This window comes from Hyla sarda, chromosome 13, assembly GCF_029499605.1.
Source record: "Hyla sarda isolate aHylSar1 chromosome 13, aHylSar1.hap1, whole genome shotgun sequence".
NCBI lineage: Eukaryota > Metazoa > Chordata > Amphibia > Anura > Hylidae > Hyla > Hyla sarda.
Genome location: NC_079201.1, coordinates 24,644,498 through 24,663,767, shown reverse-complemented (window position 1 = coordinate 24,663,767; position 19,270 = coordinate 24,644,498). Strand labels below are relative to the sequence as shown.

Below are 19,270 nucleotides of genomic sequence, written 5' to 3'. Positions count from 1 at the left end.
GATTTAAAGGCAGTATCAGTATCCCCTCCTGAAAGACTGGTCCCTGGATTGCCCCTCCTGTACCCCTCACTGGAGGCATCCTCCTCGCCACTGCAGGCCCTCTTGCTTCCAAATCAGACCACGGCCCTTCTCCCGACCTCTCCTGGCCCCTCCTGGAGCTCCTCGGGTGATAGCCCCTTATATGTGCCTCCTTCAGCTGAGGATGATGCTGCTCTAGCACCCTTGGAACAACGCCTCCCCAAACAGTGCCCAGCATGTCATCCAGGCCCCTTGGGCATTTGCTTCCACAGAACAAGGTTCAGATCTTGCAATCCTATCCAGAGTTGTAGGTGCTGTTGTCCTTTCTGCCTATAAAATATGGCTTGACCATGCCCACAGAGGAGCTGAAGTCGACTTGGCACCAAGATATCCAGGTGGTGCCATCAGAGGTAGAGGTTCTATCTTCTGAAGTGCTGGGGAGTTTACCTTATCTCACTGTATTTCACCTGGAATTTCATTTTCCTCAGTGAATACAGTGGGGAAGAATTTGTTTAATATATTAGCTTTTTCCTGATCACCGTTTATAATTTCCTCCTCATCATTTCATTTTTGACCTTTTTACTATTTATATAGTTAAATAACATATTGGGGTTAGTTGTTCTCTTTGGCAATGAGTCTTTCTGTCCCTATTTTTGCGGCTTTTATCTGTTTTTTACATATTTTAGATTTTCTTTATAGCTTTTTAATGCTTCTTCTCATCCTGTTTTTGTAGTTGAAATGTTTTATTTTTGTCATTTATTGCCCCCTTAACATTTTTATTCAACCATATTCGTTTTCTTTTGTTTCTGACCCTTTCCATAAGGTATATACACATCTTACAGTGAGAATTTAAGATATTGCAAGAGACAAATTTTAAACTGCTCTCTTGGTGGTGTTGAATGCCCTCCTTCCTGCACCGGTACTTTCCGATGGTGCTGGACGTGTGTTGGAGGTGAGACTCAGCCCAGGGGTCCATGACCCATAACTGGTTGGACTGCCAGATCCTTCGCCCCTTTGAGTCAGGGTTCTTGACCTTATCTCAAAAATAACTGGCACCGCTCTTCAACATACCCCTCAGATGCTACAGCTTATTATAATACTGGAACAGGTGAAACCTTTTAAATGTAGGTTGGTGTGTCAGCTGCTTGCAGTGGTCCGAGTCATCCCACGAAGGTCGAAAACCATGCTCCCTCCCAATGTTACCGACTGGCTCAAGAAAGTACACTTTACTCATGGTATGGAAGAATGTGTGGTTGCACCCTGGCTCTGGGTGGTTCTTCACGTTGGTTACCCTGGTCTGCGTTTATTGACACACAGGAATACTGTTCACTCTCCCTTCCTGACCTCTATGTTTCCTGACCTTTGACAGTAACTGATGAGCGTCTATAGGCTGTGCTCTCCCTCAGTTGAAAGAGGCCATGCTGGTAGTTGTCCTTTCCCTCTCCTAGTTTCTCACTTCCCCTCCCCTACTGACCTTTCCCCTCTTCCCTGTCCCTTGTTCCCTCCCCTTGGTCATTTTGTTTGTTTTTCTGTTTGACTTTTCTGGGGTCCCCTGTCCTACGCCCTTTATCTTTACATATCCTGCGGATTGACTACAGTGCTGCCAAGGTTCAATACCTCCTTGGGTCTGAGGAAGGATAGTAATGATTCCTGTCTGCTGTTTGTTTCGGAGCCTTGGTTGTGCTCCCACTTTTTTCATGCTGTTGCTCTCTTGCATACCGATAGCTGTGCTCTCTGTGATGTATGTAATGCCTATTGTATTCAATACATCTTTCCCCTTGTTTGCCTTCTGTACCCCTTTACTGTTCAATAAAGCCTTTTTGAATATGAAAAAATTATTTATTTTAACTCTCAATTTCTTTCCTATGAGGGAGGTTTTTATCTCCAGCCGTGGGGCTCGCTATATTGACCAGATCTATATAATGGTCGTTGGAAAAGGTCTGCCATTTTTTAAGATGCTGGAGTGGTCATTTTATCTATGATAGTATTTTATTTTAGAGGGCAATAAACAGTTTCTCTCATATCAATAAAAATATTTTTATTATTTATAGTTTACTTCTACATATAATCAGATCTAAATTCACTTATATTCATTTAGATATTAAAATTTACATTTAAGATAGGAAAATACTTACCAAAACAAATCATAAACCTACTGACAGCATGTCACGATGCCGGCTGGCAGGAGGTGGATCCTCTGTGCCAGAGAGGGATTGGCGTGAACCGTGCTAGTGGACCGGTTCTAAGTCACTACTGGTGTTCACCAGAGCCCGCCGCAAAGCGAGATGGTCTTGCTACGGCGGTAGTGACCAGGTCGTATCCACTAGCAACGGCTCAACCTCTCTGACTGCTGAAGATAGGCGCGGTACAAGGGAGTAGACAGAAGCAAGGTCGGACGTAGCAGAAGGTCGGGGCAGGCAGCAAGGATCGTAGTCAGGGGCAACGGCAGGAGGTCTGGAACACAGGCTAGGAACACACAAGGAAACGCTTTCACTGGCACGATGGCAACAAGATCCGGCGAGGGAGTGCAAGGGAAGTGAGGTATACATAGGGAGTGCACAGGTGAACACACTAATTAGAACCACTGCGCCAATCAGCGGCGCAGTGGCCCTTTAAATCGCAGAGACCCGGCGCGCGCGCGCCCTAGGGAGCGGGGCCGCGCGCGCCGGGACAGGACCGACGGAGAGCGAGTCAGGTACGGGAGCCGGGGTGCGCATCGCGAGCGGGCGCCACCCGCATCGCGAATTGCATCCCGGCTGGAGGCGGTATCGCAGCGCACCGGGTCAGTGGATCTGACCGGGGCGCTGCAGTAGCGAGAGTGTAGCGAGCGCTCCGGGGAGGAGCGGGGACCCGGAGCGCTCGGCGTAACACAGCAATAGTGCCATTCATATAACCAGCTGTCATCTTCCCTTTTGGTTGGAGTACATACCGAGAAACCTATTCCTCAGTTACGTAGAAATTGCACTAAGCATGAGGAGTTTAAGGAGGAATCGGTCACACTTCAAGGAAAATTTGAAAATAAAGTTTTTGATAAAGAGAAGCCTGAAAATATTAGACAGGAAGTGACCGAAATTGGAAAAGACATTTTATCGGATAATGTACATTAGAACAAACTAAATTAGTATGGTAATCCACTAGAATTTATATATATGTTGATTTTTACATATGACAGCCATAGATTCTTTTTCAAGCGCTTTGTAAAAAAGCACTGGGGCATTTAGAATAATGTTATAATAAATGGAGAACTACTACCGTAAAAACTGTCTTGTTTTTAAGAGGGTGCACAATTTGGATAACAAGGTAGCGCCTACTACTAGAGAATCCATGGCTGATAAAAATCAACCTTTCATTTAACAGTCTGTTTCCATCCCCATGATAACTGTAAGCTATGTCTAATAACTAAATCCAGGACACCTACAATGAAAATAAAAAGTGACATATGGGTTATCCCCTATCCCGATGTTATGCGGAGAGACACGATAACCATCAAAATTCCTTGAAATAGAAAAAGTAATTCCTCACTGGAGTGAGGGGGGGGGGGGGACTTTGTTCCCAAACTCTCAACAGCAGAAAGGAAATGGATGTTTAACATGGTTAGATAGGCACACCAGGACCCTAATCATTAGTGTTGCTAGGGGGTATGGACCACACTTGGTGAAACCCCCAAGCAGGGTGACTCCACTAAGCGGAAAGTAATCCCGCAATAATGTCACATACTGCAATGAAATCTCCTTAATACTGGGGTGACACATCGTAACAAACCCCCTTCTCATGTAATCACCTTACTATTGGGGTGACACACTGTAAAAAAAAACTCCTCATTTACTTACCTTACTACTGGGGTGACACACAGTAACACACCTCCTCCACATGTAATCTTCTTACTACTGGGGTGACACAGAGGTGCAGATTTCTTCACACACAGCACAACAGTAGTGGCTGTGCAGTAATCATGTAACCTCCATTTCAACCCAGCCCCGCCTCCTCCACGTCATCGCCAAAGGTCCTTCAACAACCATCTCTCCTATCATGCATACCTGAGCTCTGCCCCCAACATGTAACTGGTCACATGATGGTGACATCATGAAAAGTCCTTCAGCATCTAGTCAGCCTGGCCAGGGGAGGAGGCAGAGGAAGGGTTGGGCATAATTCTAGGGTCGGTCCTGCAGGACTCGAGCCCTGGATAATTGTGGAGTAGTGTGCAGCACTATCGAGCCATCAAGAGCAGCACTGTCATATCACATACATGGTAATTATTACTGTGTATGATGTGACAGTGCTGCGCTCCTGACACCCGGATAGAGGAGACAGCGCTACAGCTTACATCACAAAAAATAACTGTGGCCACAGGCTGCGCCCTCATCAAGAGGGCACTTTAGGCAGCTGCCTATTCTGCCTATGGCTATAGCTGGCCTTGGATTGTGTAAAGGTAGGGAGGGCAATGGAAAAATTTGACCTGTAGATGCTAAAGAAATGAAGTTTTGGCTGGAAGAAGTTGTCATTGCGGTCTGAACCTTGGAATACAAGGAGTACTGGGTACACCACTACCTATCAGTGCAGTAGTCACTTTAAGTTCTGCAGTTATGATTAGTGAAACCACAACTCCCCCGATTCCTAAGGGACGCGCATTGGACGATTATGTAATTGCTGTCAGGGAAGCACAGACCCCATTTTGTGTAGCATACCATAGAACCTGTGTTGGAAAATCGTGTAAGCCTTTAACATTGCAGCAGCTCCCAAATCTACTTAGGGAGGCTGGTTGTGTGGGTGAAATAATTTTCTACCATACCAGATGACACAAATCCTAGCTACGCCACTAGTTCTAATGTGGATATGGAGATGTTTGCTTTTTTATAATAATAGTATAAATGATTTCTCTTATACATGTGCCTGGTTGCTATCAGCAAAATTTTATTTTCTAAAAAAATTTACTAAAAGTGTAGAATATATCTTGCTACAATTTTATTTAACCTTGTGGTGTCCCGGTACCGTATCCTATCTGGTACCTTTTTATTGTGAGTCCCCATAGCCAGAGTCCCTAGGATGTCGGGGTTCCTATTGTCCTATCCACCCCTAGACACCTCTCATCCAGATAGTTATTGCACCAATAGCTTACTTAGGAAGCATGTAAATATTATATAAAAGCTCTATAAATAGTTAATTACCTGTCCCATAGCGTAGCAGGACCTACGGGTCACGTGGTTAGGTGAACTCTATGGTATTTCTTCTTGAGGACCTTTGGAGGTCCTTGTGACGTAGTCAATACCATCACTCATTGTAACAGTGAATGACGGATGTTCGGACCAATCAGATTAGCCGCGCCCTCTGCCCATATAAGGGAGCGGCGGCCATGTTCTCGCTCTCTTGTTCCTGTGCAAGCAAGCAAGAAGCATCTGCGCTGCTGAGATCTGTGAGTCTAGGCCTGAACCTTGCGGCGACGGCCGATAACTTGAGTGTATCAATCCCTACACACTCTGCAAGATCACCGGACCTTATCTGTCCCCTAAATCCGGACGGATCTGCAATAATTACCCTAAATTCAGAGACTTTAATTTATTTCAAGTTCCACAATAATTGTCAGTCATTGAGCTATATAAAGACTGTATTCCTGAGACTGTCATTGTTCATTGGATGTACCGCAAGCACTTAAGTAAAGTTATCCAAGTTCAAGTTCAAGTACATTGTGGACCTTCAGTAATTTCATTACATACACCTGTCGTTTCTGGGAAGGGCGGTGATAGGCCGGAGAATTACCTCAGCATACTAGACCTCAGCCTGGCACCACGAACTCTAGGGTTAACATTAACCCCTTATCTATTACAACATCCCAACTACCCTACACCCCCCAGGGCTACCACAAAGCATTTTTGGCGTCACAAACAGGATACGGGTGTGCATTTAGTGAAAGTGTACTCCCCCCCCAAGAAAACGAACTTTATTCATGTGTTGTAAACCGTGTTGCTGTGTACAGGAACGGTGCTTGTGGTGCACCATACAAGGGGGCCAAGAGAAAAGTAAGGGGGGAGGCGAAAATTATGTTACAACTAAGATGTGTAAACTGCGCAATGAGTTCATGCTGCGATCCTCTGGTCCGGTCGGCACAGGCGGAGCCGAACTGCTGCCGGAAAAGCGTGCAAAGAAAGCCTGCACTGCACCACGCCCCGCCCCTGGGCGTGGCCACCAAGTTGCTGTGTCGCAGCCGAAAGGGAACTCAGAGATACAGGAGTCGCTTCTGGAGGGACCGGAAGTCGGGGCTGCACCGACAGTGTCCTTCCTGCCCAGCACCATTTTGAAGAAGCCCACTATAAAAGACACCACGCAGAGCAACCTCTTCAGTCTGCACGGAGAGTCACGTGGTGAAGTTGGGAAAATGGTGCCGGAAACACCGGGTGCAGTCACAGCCCAACTTTTTTAAGAGCTTGCTGACCGTCTGCAGCGGTTGTCATTAGACGAAGAGGGGGCCTGCAATCTTCCCCCACTGCCTGATGATGACGACGATTGGCCAGAAACACCTCCAGCGGAAAGTGCAGGGACACCTGGAGGCGCATCACCAGTGAGATTGCCCCCTCACCACAGAACCTGGGGCTCGTGGGCCGAGATCCCGTCGGAGGAGTCTGCTGTGAGTACCCCGCCAGAGGCGGCCTATTCTTCCTCCTCCAGCCCTGAGGTCATTCCTCGATCAAGCTTGACATGTGCACGACCGTGCTCACCAAAATTGCCGCAATGGGTGTTCGGAGAACCTCAACCTTTACCTGGGAAGCCACTCCCACCAATCCCAACTGCAGAAAGGGAAAGGGCCCGTCAAGAAGCCGAGCTGGCCGAATTGATGGAAAAGCTAAAGGCCTGACACAAAGAACCCTATGCCCTCAAGCACGTGCATTTGCCTTATGAAGAAAAAGTGCAGTATCAAGAAAATACCAAAGAAATGGAGGCAATGTACATCCGTAAATGGGATCACCCCTGAGAAGGGGAGGAGCCATTAGAAAAAAGAGGAGCAACTGTGGCCAAGTTCGACAAGGTCAGAGGTTATGGGACACTCCTTGACTGCCACACTGGGCAGACCATCCTCGTGAACCGGAGAGCAGTGCAAAGGCCATATCTCCATAAGAAGTTCTACACTTTGGAGGTGGGTGAAATTGTGGAGTACACCCCCATCCAGAGCCTTCGTGGAGAATGGGCTGCCGCGGTCACCAGACCAACAGCCCCAACACAGCTTCCTTTCAAATATTTACCGTCAACGGATTGGGAGTCCGATCCTTTCATCTTGAGGCCGAAAAGGTCTGCTCCTAAAGCCTCCACCAGCGTACCCAAGGAGGAGGGGCTTCAACAGTCAAGTTCATCATCCTCTATGTACAGCAAAGAGTCAAGTTCATCATCTTCTATGTACAGCAAAGAGTCAAGTTCATCATCTTCTATGTACAGCAAAGAGCCAGGTTCTTCATTTTCTACAGATCGTCAAGAGTCAAGTCCTGCTCAAGTTCAAGAAAGAAAGCCCAAATTGCGGGCACCAAAGACCGTACCTAGGCCCTCTCGGAGCAATGAGAGTTTGCCTCCTGCACAGGTACCAACGTATGTACCAAGGCCATCTTCTGACATGGAGAGTTTGCCTGCTTCCAGGGTACCAATGAAAGAGTCATGGGTCCATCCTGGTTTGGAGATGGTACTCAAGCCCTATTGCCCCACTTTGATCCCGGCTAGTAAGCCTATAACCCCTTCTCATGCTGCCTTCCACAACTCCATCCTCACCAATGTGGTGTGGCAAAGCTATGTCAATTCTAATCCTGCCCCTGATGTTGGCAGATATAGAGGAACCAAGAGAGGCACTACAAGAGTAAAGAAGAACATCTTCTAAAGAGACTCTAAAGTAATGTCATATTGTTTTCCTGTCTAACCATTTTGTTTTACAGCAACCAAGTTCAAGAATAGTGCCTAGCAGGACTGTGCTAAGTTGTTCCAGTTCAAAGTTCAGCAATGTAACCATTAAGCTTGTGCCTGACTATTAAGTCAAGAGACTCCTAGCCTGTAGGAGATTCATTAAGGACTGTACCCGGCTGATTTGTGGTAAGGCCGTGTTTACCTTTCCCTTCCCATGAACTCTTAGTGTAGGTGGACTGCTGATCCTTACACGTCTATTTTATGTATATACCAGCAGCTTCATAAGAACTCTTATGGTAAATGTTGCACTTATCAGGGTAATACGCCTGAAACATGTTGGAGTGTTGATAAATGTATAGTAAACATGTATATGTGTTACGCAGAGTGCTCGGGGTCCCTGCTCCTCCCCGGAGCGCTCGCGGCATTCCTCTCTCTGCAGCGCCCCTGACCGGGAGCGCTGCACTGACACTGCCGGCGGGGATGCGATTCGCTTAGCGGGACGCGCCCGCTCGCGAATCGCATCCCAAGTCACTCACCAGTGCCGGCCCCCGGCTGTCATGTCCTGGCACGCGCGGCTCCGCTCCTTAGGGCACGCGCACGCCAGCTCTCCAAGATTTAAAGGGCCAGTGCCTGGCCCAATCAGCCTAATTAGCTTCCACCTGCTCCCTGGCTATATTACCTCTCTTCCCCTGCACTTCCCTGCCGGATCTTGTTGCCTTGTGCCAGTGAAAGCGTTTAGTGTTGCCCAAAGCCTGTGTTCCAGATCTTCTGCTATCCACATTGACTACGAACCTTGCCGCCTGCCCCGACCTTCTGCTACGTCTGACCTTGCCTCTGTCTAGTCCTGCTGTCCCACGCCTTCTCAGCAGTCAGCGAGGTTGAGCCATTGCCGGTGGATACGACCTGGTTGCTACCGCCGCAGCAAGACCATCCCGCTTTGCGGCGGGCTCTGGTGAAAACCAGTAGCAACTTAGAACCGGTCCACCGACACGGTCCACGCCAATCCCTCGCTGACACAGAGGATCCACATCCAGCCTGCCGAATCGTGACAATATGGTTCTTGTACACAGGAAGATATCCTCGTGTCTGGGTACATAAAAAAATCAGTAAAGTTTGTACATAGAAAAAATAGTCTAATGTCTATGTACATAAAAAGTAAGGTAGAGTTGTACACAGAAAATATTGACGTGCTGTCCGTGTACACTCAATACTAAAAACATACATAATTCTTGTACATACAAATGTATAAAATACTAAAGGTGTTTAGTAGGTAACTCAACAGGAGACACCTCAGCTCCTCCGAGGGTAGTATTATTGCTGTTGCCCATCACTAGCACCTGTCTCAACAAAAATAGTAGGGAGGATTCCCCTCAAAATAGTACTTGCACACATAGTACTCTAGATTACTAACCTAAATGTACTACCTCAAGTTTCTCTAGTACATACATCAAAATAAATATCTCACTTAAGAAAACACTTAGGAATTGTAGCATATTGATACCCAATTCCTGCCACTGTTAGGTACACTTCTTCTCCTTCTTTGCATGTGTGAGATGCTCTGCCTGGCCAGTAGGTGCTCTTGCGAATATAGAATTAAACACGTAATTCTAAGAATAATCTAGATAGGTTGTTTTTGAAAGTGCTCTAGGGATGAGTAGCGTGTAGCCGATAGACCCTAGCGGCCACTCTTACTGTGACCTAACTTCCGGCTAGCCAGTATAACCTTTTGTATGCTAACAGGTAACTTATTCTTGGCAAAGAAATAATATGTGTGAGATAATAAAAGTGTCTAAATCAACTTGAAACTAAAGGTAAATAGAGCTGTACTAATATCTAGATAGTCTCAAGTATAGAGAGTTATACTAATGTTCAGTTTAGCCTCATAGAATGTGTAGAGAATTAATAGGATGTCTTAGGAGCTAGCAACTACATAGCTGCCTAATTGTCTAGTAAGCTTTAAACTATATAATAAGTTTAATAAGGTTGTCTAGGAAGCTAGAAACTAAAGGATAGATAGCTTCTTCAAATATCTAGATAGCATTCCTGTCTAGATATCACTAATGTCTAGATAGATTCTAATTGTCTAGTCCAGATACTAGTAAAAGTATCAGAAGAATGTACATGTGTTCAATGTTTACTTAGAATGTATAGCAAATTTATAGATCATCCTGTTCTAGTCCTATTCCCTTTGTCTTAGGGGACAGACGTCGAGGTCGACTTATCTTAAGTAAGGGGGTTTGTGGTGTCCCGGTACCGTATCCTATCCGGTACCTTTTTATTGTGGGTCCCCATAGCCAGAGTCCCTAGGACGTCGGGGTTCCTATTGTCCTATCCACCCCTAGTCACCTCTCATCCAGATAGTTATCGCACCAATAGCTTACAGGAAGCATGTAAATATTATATAAAAGCTCTATAAATAGTTAATTACCTGTCCCATAGCGTAGCAGGACCTGCGGGTCACGTGGTTAGATGAACTCTATGGTATTTCTGCTTGAGGACCTTTGGAGGTCCTTGTGATGTAGTCAATCCCATCACTCATTGTAACAGTGAATGACGGATGTTCGGACCAATCAGATTAGCCCCGCCCCCTGTCCATATAAGGGAGCGGCGGCCATGTTCTCGCTCTCTTGTTCCTGCGCAAGCAAGCAAGAAGCATCTGCGCTGCTGAGATCTGTGAGTCTAGGCCTGAACCTTGCGGCGACGGCCGATAACTTCTAAATTCTGAGTGTATCAATCACCACGCACTCTGCAAGATCACCGGACCTTATCTATCCCCTAAATCCAGACGGATCTGCAATAATTACCCTAAATTCAGAGACTTTCATTTATTTCAAGCTCCGCAACAATTGTCAGTCATTGAGCTATATAAAGACTGTATTCCTGAGACTGTCATTGTTCATTGGATGTACCGCAAGCACTTAAGTAATGTTACCCAAGTTCAAGTACATTGTGGACCTTCAGTCATTTCATTACATGCACCTGTCGTTTCTGGGAAGGGTGGCGATAGGCCGAATAATTAGCTCAGCATACTAGCCCTCAGCCTGCCGTCACGAACTCTAGGGTTAACACTACCCCCTTATCTACTACAACATCCCAACTACCCTACACCCCCCAGGGCTACCACAACCTCATTTAACCGCATTAAGTTGAAGAGCATGGTCTGCCAGGATCCTTACAAAAAGTATTGTTGGATTGATCTTCTCTGAATGCTTACGGCAGGTAGAGTATAGTTGTGTTGAGCTGATTATGATATATGGGATACATGCTCAGAAACATTGAGTATGAAATAATTTTTCTTCTTCTTAAATATTTGTATTATTACTGTACTATGGCATCACTATTTGCATTATCCCTGTACTGTGACTTCAATGTGTGCAAAATCTGTGTACTAAACATCACAGTTTGCATTATCCCTGTTCTGTGACATCACTATATACATTATGCCTGTACTGTGCCACTAAAAGGGTACTCTGGCCCTAATACATCTTATCCCTTCTCCAAAGGATAGGGGATAAGATGTCTGAGCGGTCGGGATCCCTGCGATCTGTCATTCCGCACCTACCTCTGTCAGCTCTCCGCAGCACTGGAGGCTCCGAGTGTGAAGCGTGACGACTACGGGGCCGGTCTCTGCCCCGCTCCCTCAATGCAAGTCTTTGGGAGGGGGCAAGTCTATAGACGGTGGCAGAGTCGTAACATCGCTATACTCCGGCCCCGTGGTTGTCATGCTTCACACTCGGAGCCTCCAGCACTGCAGAGAGCACACAGAGGTATGATACCATATGTATCGTCTTGATGATGTGACATAACTATGAGCCTTCTCCTGGTACTATGACCACCACAAAGGGAAGAAGAACAAAATAATCAAAAGCTTTTTGTGTTCTAAGTTCACTGCTTAACCCCTTCATAACCCAGCCCATTTTCACCTTCAGGACCTGGGCATTTTTTGAACATCTGACCACTGTTACTTTAAACATTAATAACTCTGGGATGCTTTTACTTATCATTCTGATTTCGAGATAGTTTTTTTGTGACATATTCTACTTTATATTATCTATTCAAAGGAAAGCAAGCTGCAGACAGTGCACACCCAAAATGAGTATAAATACAAAAAGCTTTATTAGTAGAAACCATAAGAGGAGACACATACATCTAAAACCATTTAAAAAGGCTCCTAAGTGAGCCTAAAAACATCACTGGGGAAGGGGACATGACCCCCCAACCCCTACCCTGCCCTAATATCAATACACAGATATAACTAGTGCGAGTACGTACAGTGGTGCCACAAACTCCAGCTTTGGTTTCCCGTAGAGCTCCCAATTTGGGAGATTTGCTTACTAGGAGCCATTTTAAAAGACCCACCCAGTCAACAGGGACAGGTTGGAAGCATCATGGATCATATCCATGTGGGGAATGTACGATATGTCAATTTATGACGCCCACTCAACAATTTACAAACCCCGTAAATGAAAAACAATACCGCTTGAGGAACTACATTAACTGCAAGACGACGCAGGTGATTTGTGCTATTATTTGCCCCTGCAATAAGTGTTACATTGGACAAACAGGTCAACAGCTACGTAAAAGAATACAAAAACATGTATCCACTATTGCCTTGGCCAGGAGAGACAGAGACAATGGCAGAACCCTTACCTCGGTCGCAAATCACTTTCTTAAATCTCACAGAGGCCGTTCAAATGGCCTGCGAGTCATTGGCTTAGAAAGGGTCACTAATGACCTAAGAGGAGGTCCTATTACTAAATAACTACTGCAGACGGAATCCAGGTGGATTTTTGTATTAGGAACAGCATCTCCCACAGGACTAAATGAGGATTTACTTTTTACTGGCTTCTTAGGTGAGTAGTTTTGAGACTTAGCTGTGGTCCTTCATATAGTCTTTATTGTTTTTTTATTTCTGATATGCATAGTTTGGTTTGTTGTTGTGTTCTTCTTTTTTCCTAATTCAGATTCTAACTATATGTGGATAATTGGTCACATCTGCTTTGGGACAATCTTATGGATGATCTCATTCAATACAGGTATGGACTACAGTATGGGATAGGGGGGAGTGTTTGGGGACATTAGTTTACATAATATTGGGACAGGGTGCTTTCACCATTGGTTGTGCAGTTTGACACTAGACACATTATTTCTCACCTACTTCACACAGTCACCTTTCTTCCCACCTTGCACACACTTCTCCTATACCACGGTCACTGCACATACACACACGATTACACATACACTGTCACCACACATATATACACGATCTTACACACATTATTTCTTATTCACATATATTACATTATGCTACACCCACTCATCACTCATATACACCTTTCACAATCCTGCCACCTTTTCACACACACATGGTATGCGAGTGGGGGCACAGGGTGGTTGGTCTATCTCCATACTCTAATATTATTTGTGTATAATGCTCTATTCTCCATATAGTTACTTATTATCACATGACTCCAGATCATGCATATAAAACGTACACAGTTATGTCTATACATAGTTATACTCACCCATATATACGGATATATACATACTTACCCATTATAGTTTTTTCATCTAATTACCTTATGGCTACTATTATTAGTTCTTTATTAATTTCTATATGGGGTCCTGTGTTTATGCTCTATTTATGCCACAATTTACAACATAACTGCGGATTATGCTTTGAGATGTTATATTGTGGCAACATATCTATATCTGTGTACGTGTTTATGTAGATGCTGGATGTCACATCTAGGACACACACATATATGTATTTTGGTTACAGACATGCGATGTTCGCATATGTGGGCCATTCCCATTTTCTGCTCCTCTATGCAGTATTGTTTTTGATATGTTTTATCACTTCATCTACAGAACTCTATGTATATGATTTGGAGATTTCTTAGTTCTTGTGCCTGTACACTTACCTGGAGCAGCGGCTGATTCTTCACGTCCAGGATGTTCTTTGAGACGACGGTATCTGTCTGCTTTCAGGAAGTTATCTGAAAAGAGAAAAGACAAGAAAGAAAAATAAAGCCATAGGTTATGGACATGGCCATTCCTTTCATTGGGGACATCCAAAGACCTTGTTAGTCTATATAATAAGAGGACTCCATGATTAAGAGCCTTTTCTTTACGGGATCCCTTCCTTGCTTCACCTTTATATCTTCCTCATCAATGGATATCCTATTTTTACCATTGTATTGGACATTCCATTAGTTGAGAAGAGATATTGCCTAAGACAAAAGTCTCCAGTTGTTTGTGGACACTTGTGTCAGATCCGGACGTTATGGGAACCAAGGTCCTTAAGGTACTCCATGCAAGCAATACCAGCCTATTTTTTAGCATATGGGCTGCTCTTTACCTCCACTTTTTTGAACAATAGGATGACTATAAAGACATTATCAATATAGAGACATTATCACTAATAAAATTATTGTTTATACAAAATTATTGTTACTACATTGTTCTTGTAGAAACCTAACTTTGATACCACAGGTGCTTGGTCCGGTTTGCCTCATATGTCCCGTTTGGGTTTTTAATTACTGTGGGTATCCGCATGGTTGTGATGTTAGGGGATTATTCCCAGGGTTGGAATTATACACTCTTATAGTACATGAATGATTAGTCCCAATATGATATTTTTATTTTAATTAACGAGTAACTTTATGCACGTTACTAACATGCATAATGCAGGATTCTTTATCCTTATGCTCAGATGAAGATGCTGTAGTGTTCTCATTTACTTTGTTGGTATACTCTAACAGTATGCCACATATGGTCACATAATCCTTAGTCCTAACACTCTTAAGTCATTAGTTATTAATATCCATCTCACTTAATTATTATTATATTTTCACCATATATTTTCTTTAATGATTTTTCTATATATTTTTTACTCATTTTTTCATATATATTTTTCTTTTCACTTATTGCACATCTAATTTACATTATAGGCATGTATTATCATTTTCGCATGATTAAACACTACAGTCATCATCATTCATAAAGTGCTTTCTATCTATGTATTGTATGTACATTATTTTGTACATAGTAACTCATGTATTATATTCTTGCAACTATCTGGTTCCGTCCCTTACTCACAAACTATGCGGTTCCCACATACTGCGAACAATCCTAGATGTATGTAAACTCTACATGCTCCGATCTCTTGGATCTGCGCCTGCGCGACCATCGCCTAATCATGTGATCACATGGGGACTCACGTGACTCGGATGAGTCGCGTGTGTCAACAAACTGCGTCATAGGCCGTTTCCGACCAGCGGCGGAGTTGACGCGTGCGCAGTGCAGCCGTTGGTGTGACTGGGGAGTACGCGTGCGCAGCACTTGATGTTCGGGGTGGACCAGCGCATGCGTGTACTATATTAGCAAAAGGCGGAAGTACATAGGGCGGAAGTCCACGCCAAGACATTGTATGCATTCAGCGCCCATACTATGTAGGCTCGGACCACGCACCTGATAGGTATTTTTTCTGTAATTTGTTATGTATATAAGAAGGAGACTGAGAATCTTTATACATACCCCTGAGGAAGTCACCTGGGAGTGACGGAACGCGTGGGGCTCTGCTCTCCCTGCCCTTTTGGTATTGTAATACTGCTCCTCCGTCTGTGATTTGCTTATTTCTGCACTTATACTATATTATTGCCTGATTTGTATTATATTTATTTAATTTAATTATAATATGACTTTCTGATATTCTTCACATACCACTTTGGAGCACTAGTTATATCTGTGTATTGATATTAGGGCAGGGTAGGGGTTGGGGGGTCATGTCCCCTTCCCCAGTGATGTTTTTAGGCTCACTTAGGAGCCTTTTTAAATGGTTTTAGATGTATGTGTCTCCTCTTATGGTTTCTACTAATAAAGCTTTTTGTATTTATTCTCATTTTGAGTGTGCACTGTCTGCAGCTTGCTTTCCTTTGAATAGATAATGTGTGTCTTTTTGCTGTAAGTAGCACCCCAACTTTATTGTTGTAATATATTGGTTGAGCCCTTCCTCCTTTGTTGTAATATTCTACTTTATGTTATTGGTAAAATTTCACTGATATTTGCATCCTTTCTTGGTAAAAAAAAATCTAAAAACGTCATGAAAATTTTGCATTTTTCTAACTTTGAAACTCTCTGCTTGTAAGGAAAATTGATATTCCAAATAAATTACATATTGATTCACATATATAATATGTCTACTTTATGTATGCATCAAAAAATTGACGTGTTTTTACTTTTGGAAGACACCAGAGGGCTTCAAAATTCCGCAGCAATTTTCCAATTTTTCTCAAGATTTTCAAAATCGTACTTTTTCAGGGACCAGTTCAGGTTGGAAGAGGATTTTAAGGGTCTTCATATTAGAAATACCCCATAAATGACCCCATTATAAAAACTGCACCCCCCAAAGTATTCAAAATGACATTCAGTAAGTGTTTTAACTCTTTAGGTGTTTCACAGGAATAGCAACAAAGTGAAGGAGAAAATTCGAAATCTTCATTTTTTACACTCGCATGTTCCTGTAGACCCAATTTTTGAATTTTTACAATGGGTAAAAGGAGAGAAATCACCCAAAAATTTGTAACCCAATTTCTCTCAAGTAAGTAAACACCTCATATGTCTATGTAAAGTGTTCGGTGGGCGCAGTAGAGGGCTCAGAAGGGAAGGAGCGACAATGGGATTTTGGAGAGTGAGTTTTTCTGAAAGGGTTTTTGGGGGGCATGTCCCATTTAGGAAGCCCCTATGGTGCCAGAATAGTGGACCCCCCACATGTGACCCCATTTTGGAAACTACACCTCTCATGGAATTTAATAAGGGGTGCAGTGAGCATTTACACCCCACTGGCGTTTGACAGATATTTGAAATAGTGGACTGTTTCATTTTCACAGACCACTCTTCCAAAAATCTGTCATACACCAGCGGGGTGTAAATGCTCCCTGCACCCCTTATTAAATTGCATGAGGGGTGTAGTTTCCAAAATGGGGTCACATATGCATATTTATTGTTTTGTGTTTATGTCAGAACTGCTGTAACAATCAGCCACCCCTGTGCAAATCACCTCAAATGTACATGGTGCACTCTCCCTTCTGGGCCTTATTGTGCGCCCCCAGAGCACTTTGCGCCCACATATGGGGTATCTCCGTTGCATTACAAATTTTGAGGGTCTTTTTTCCCTTTTACCTCTTGTGAAAATGAAAAGTATGTGGCAACACCAGCATGTTAGTGTTTAATTTTTATACACTAACATGCTGGTGTAGACCCCAACTTCACCTTTTCATAGGGGTTAAAGAAGAAAAAGCCCCCCAAAATTTGTAAGGCAATTTCTCCCGAGTACGGAGATACCCCATATGTGTCCCAAAACTGTTGCCCTGAAATACGACAGGGCTCCAAAGTGAGAGAGCGCCATGCGCATTTGAGGCCTAAATTAGGGATTTGAATAGGGGTGGACATAGGGGTATTCTATGCCAGTGATTCCCAAACAGGGTGCCTCCAGCTGTTGCAAAACTCCCAGCATGCCTGGACAGTCAATGGCTGTCCGGCAATACTGGGAGTTGTTGTTTTGCCACAGTTGGAGGCTCCGTTTTGGAAACAGTAGCCTACCAGACGTTTTTCATTTTTATTGGGGAGGGGAGGGGGGCTGTGTAAGGGTATGTGTATATGTAGTGTTTTTTTACTTTTTATTTTAGGTTAGTGTAAGTGTAGTGTAGTGTTTTTAGGGTACAGTCACAAAGGCAGAGGTTCACAGCAAGTTTGCTGGTGGGAGTTTGAGCTGCAGCGCAAAATTTGCGCCATCTCAAACTTGCAGCACTCACTGTAAACCTCCGCCCATGTGAGTGTACCCTGTACATTCACATTGGGGGGAAAGGGGGGGGCAAACATCCAGCTGTTGCAAAACTACAACTCCGAGCATGCCCTTTGGCTGTCCGTGCATGCTGGGAGTTGTAGTTTTGCCACAATCAAAGGCACACTGGTTGCGAAACACGGAGTTAGATAACAAACTGGTGTTTCGCAACCAGTGTGCCTTCAGCTGTTGCAAAAACTACAAATCTCAGCATGCAGTTACAGCAGAAGGGCATGCTGGGACTTGTAGTTATGCAACAGCTAGAGGCATACTGCTACAACTCCCAGCATGCCCTTTGGCTGTCCGTGCATGCTGGGGGTTGTAGTTATCTAACAGCTGAAGGCACACTGGTTGCAAAACACTTGAAAGTTTATTACTTAACTTAGTGTTTCCAAACCAGTGTGCCTCCAGCTGTTGCAAAACTACAACTCCCAGCATGCATGGTCTGTCAGTGCATGCTGGGAGTTATAGTTTTGCAACAATTGCAACAGCTGGAGGCACTGAGGTAGGAAACGGACAATGTTTCCCAACTAGTGTACCTCCAGTTGTTGCAAAACTACAACTCCCAGCATGCCCAGACTGCCCAGGCATGCTGGAAGTTGTAGTTCGGCAATATCTGAAGGAGCAGATGTTGCCGAACTACAACTTCCAGCATGCTTGGGCAGTCTGGTATGCTGGGAGTTGTAGTTTTGCAACATCTGGAGGTCCACAGTTTGGAGACCACTGTATAATGGTCTCCAATCTGTGCTCTTCCAGATGTTACAGAACTACAACTCCCAGCATGCCTGGACAGACTGAGCATGCTGAGATTTGTAGTTTTGCAACATCTGGAAGAGCACAGATTGGAGACCATTATACAGTGGTCTCCAAACTGTGGACCTCCAGATGTTGCAAAACTACAACTCCCAGCATGCACAGAAAGCCAAAGGCTGTCCGGGCATGCTGGGAGTTGCAGTTTTGAAACTCCCAGAGGCATCGGTGAGATCGCTTTACGGCGATTTCACTGCTGCCAATGAAGATGCTGCCCTGCTGCTGCAAACTCACTGCCGGGACGCACCACCTCCGGGACCGGCTGGAGGACGCCGCTCGCGCCTGGACCGCTCGGGACACCGCATGGCCGGGTAAGTGACACTGGGGGACGGGTAAGGGACACTTAGAGCGGTGTGTGTTCCGATCCCCGTGATCGGGACTCACACACCGTGCTGCTAAGTATTCTCATAGCGAAACGCTATCAGCTAGTCAGATTTTGAGTAGCGGCAAAAATGTTCATGTCGTACCTGTATGTCATGGGTCGGGAACACCTTGCCACTCCTGACGTACAAGTATGTCATAGGTCGGGAAGGGGTTCGGAGCATAACATATTGCTCATTACTACTAACAAAAATAATATAACCTGGAAGGGGCTGTCTCATCAAAACTAGAAACCATCTAGAATGATCCATAACCATACACTGCACACCCAGTTTTTAAGCAGTCTCTATACCGTTTCTCCTCACTTTCTACCGTTCACCTTCTGTACATACCTAAAAAATA

General features: G+C 44.4%; 1 protein-coding gene across 47 annotated transcripts in view; it reads right to left on the bottom strand.

Annotated features, from left to right (window-relative positions):
* LOC130297737 (general transcription factor II-I repeat domain-containing protein 2-like) overlaps nt 1-19,270 on the bottom strand; it is a 1,987,867-nt gene that overhangs the window by 1,823,396 nt on the left and 145,201 nt on the right. For all 47 annotated transcript variants that reach the window (XM_056550554.1, XM_056550557.1, XM_056550548.1 and 44 more), the window contains one exon: nt 13,818-13,892. The gene's annotated coding sequence lies outside the window, so the exon portion shown is untranslated. The remainder of the gene's footprint in view (nt 1-13,817; nt 13,893-19,270) is intronic.